A 3,075-nucleotide genomic window follows, 5' to 3' on the forward strand; every position below is an offset into this window, starting at 1 on the left:
GTACCTGCGCTGGCTTCACAGATCTACGATGACACATATCAAGCCTCCGTACACTGAGGAAGCGATTGACGAGGACTCGGAGGAAGATGTGATCGAATGTGTACGATGTTGCCACTAGAGAGGACACATAGCTACAGAGAGTCCCGCTACAAAGATACGTGGTGAGATACTTGAATGGTACAATTTGTTAGCCATTTGGTATTAAGTATGTATACTAAAACTATTCAACCGTGTTTCTATACCCAGGTGACACAATTGTCGAGGCTGTCCAACGAAGCAGCGTTCCGACTTCACGAGTCTAGAGAGAAGGGGCCAGGCGTTCTCGAGGCTTTTATGGAGGTAAACATAAACTAGTCCGTTTCCAAAATGTTTCTTTAGTGTATATGTGTTTGGGAAATGCACTAACTTTAACGTCTATTTATGCAGAAGGTGAAAAGGAGCTGCAGAAAACTAGCTTAAAAGCTGAGCTGCATGGACACTCCTTATGAGGAATCGCCACTCTCGGCGCGGTCGGGTGGCACGTCTTCAGCCTCTTTGAGGACACCAGCCGGCTCTTCTCAGCCGGTGACAGGTGCCACTTCCGTGGTGCGTACACCACCACAACATAGCACTGGGAAGGACCCTACAACCGAGGACGATGAGGACGACGACGACGACGACGACCCCCCAGGCTTCCACAGACAGCACGACCAGTGGGACGATTGGCCGCAGGACGAGATCGACATGTCTCAGCTAGGTGTGCCCCGCTTGGTACCCAAGGAGCCTCACAAGTACTAGCAAAAGTAGTTTCTTTAAATACGTAGGCTACATGAACTAACGATCATAAAGAATTCTAAGTAATCGTGCATATCATATACTTGCAGGATATGAGCCATACGCACCGGCGACGCGACCACACCAACGTTGGCTACACTCCCAATGTGTTGCTAATAAATCCGAAGAGACAGAGGCGTCCGAGGGGTCCTTACACTCTTGGGTCTTAGTTTGTTAGGTCGAACTATTATTGGCGTCCGAAACTTGCAGGCTTAGTTGGTTATGTTATGTCGAACTTATGTCAAACCAATGAAAATGTTACGTGGCAGCTTGTCAACTTGCGCACGGACTTCATTTATTTGCTTCATATTCGTTTTAATGCATCGCGACATCACTACATGCGAGATTAAGTAGCAACTAGTTCGGAAACCGGCAGTCCTCAGGTATCTCGACGCCGGTGGCCGGCGTCTTACGCGAGGGGTCGAGGAAGCCGGGGTCCATGGTCGCGTCGCCGCCGATCCTACAGTATGGGGCCAAAAAACCAAATAAATAAGTTTCCTTAAAAAATATTCATTTCAATCCGATCCAATTTTTCGTAATCGATTAATTAACATGGTGGTTAACCGTATTATGAAAGACGAAAAAAAATCATTGGCTTATCAAATTCTCTATTCGGCCGTAAAAAAATTCAACAAAAGACATAAACAAATCCACTATTGATTTTACGTCAAACAATACTTAAAATAACTCCCACTATCGGCGCGACGCGTTTCGATTAAATCGTCTAGTTACCGCCGGACGGGCGGCGGACGCGGCGGCCAGACGGGCTTGCTGCTCGGACAGACGGGACTGGCCGTGGGGTTTATTCGGCTCTGCCGCGCCAAGGTCGGTGGCGCGGCAGGCCCTGCCACGTCAACTGTCAGCGAATCCGGTCGCCGCCATGTCAGCCCTCTGCCGCGCCACCATGCATGGCGCGGCACAGGCATTTGGCCGCGCCACAGCAATAGACGTATTCAAAAGTGTTAGTTTAAAATAATAACAGACAGTGTTAGATTTAAAATTAGTTTTTAAAAAATGTTAAAATTAAAAAAAAAATCCAGCTGGCTGGATAGGCCATGCATGGCAGTGCATGCGCTGCTGCTCGCGGGGGCGTTTTCGGTGGCAATTCCCAGCAGATCGTCGTTAGCCCAAGTGAGAAAAGGATCCCCAAAGACGATCACATGACAGCAGCTAGTGCCGTTGTGTCGCCTTTTCCCTGCTCGAGCCCGGCCCCTTCCTGCCGTCGCAGCGGCCAGCTCTCGCCCATACCAGAGCTTGAGATACTCCTCCGATCCCAAAATAACCTATATCTCAATCTCGAGAAGTTAAATTTCCTTAAATTGAACTAAACATATAAAAAAACAATATCGACATTTGTATCTGTAATAAATTTATTATAAAAATATATTCTACAATCCGTTTGATGACACTTATTAGTTTTATATATTCGATCAAACTTTAAAAGATTTAACTCATCGTAAACGACTAAGATGTGCGGTTATTCGATCATGCAATGATATTGTCAGCATGTATATTACAGTGCGGCGTACAGATATATATATTTATATATATATGCAGTCAGTAATCTCTCCACAGTAAGTTTCACGTATAAAAATCAAACAACTGAATCATCCGATGAATTCACAAGCGGGAGCCGCCGGTACGCCCGGTACGCGTGTCCCCGGCCAGCGCAAAATTATTTGCGCGTCACATCTGGTCGTTTCTTCCTCTCCATCGTCGTCGTCGACTCGTCGTCTTGGATCATCAGCGGACACCATCACACAGCAACGACCATTAACCTTTGCCTGGACGACACCGCGATTAGGGCAAACAGTGGCTGAAAACTACGGGTCTACTACAGCTCTCGAACGACGACCAAGCCCGAGCACCAACACGAGGTCAGGAGTAGGATCGATCGGGGCGCCGGGACCGGCCCGACGCCGGAGCAGTGGCCTAGCTAGTTGTTCGAGCTGATCTCTCCCTCCTACTGTACGTAGTGTCCGCTTCCCAGAGGAAGAGACAAACCTTCTGCCACCACTCGATGAGTCTAAGCATGGAAAGGGATTGAGCGTCGACGTCGAGGACGTCGTCGTCGTCGTCGACCGGCCAGTAGCGGTAGCATAGCCCATGCATGATTGGCGCGCGGCATGGCGTAGGGCGGGCCTGTTCATGACATGAGATGCATGAACGACGCGCGCGCGAACGCCTTTATTAGAGTCTGGACCGGCCAAAGAGTCGTCGTGGATCCTGGCTCCATGGCTCGATGCAGATCGCTATATATGT

Source organism: Miscanthus floridulus, chromosome 18 (genome assembly GCF_019320115.1).
Source record: "Miscanthus floridulus cultivar M001 chromosome 18, ASM1932011v1, whole genome shotgun sequence".
NCBI lineage: Eukaryota > Viridiplantae > Streptophyta > Magnoliopsida > Poales > Poaceae > Miscanthus > Miscanthus floridulus.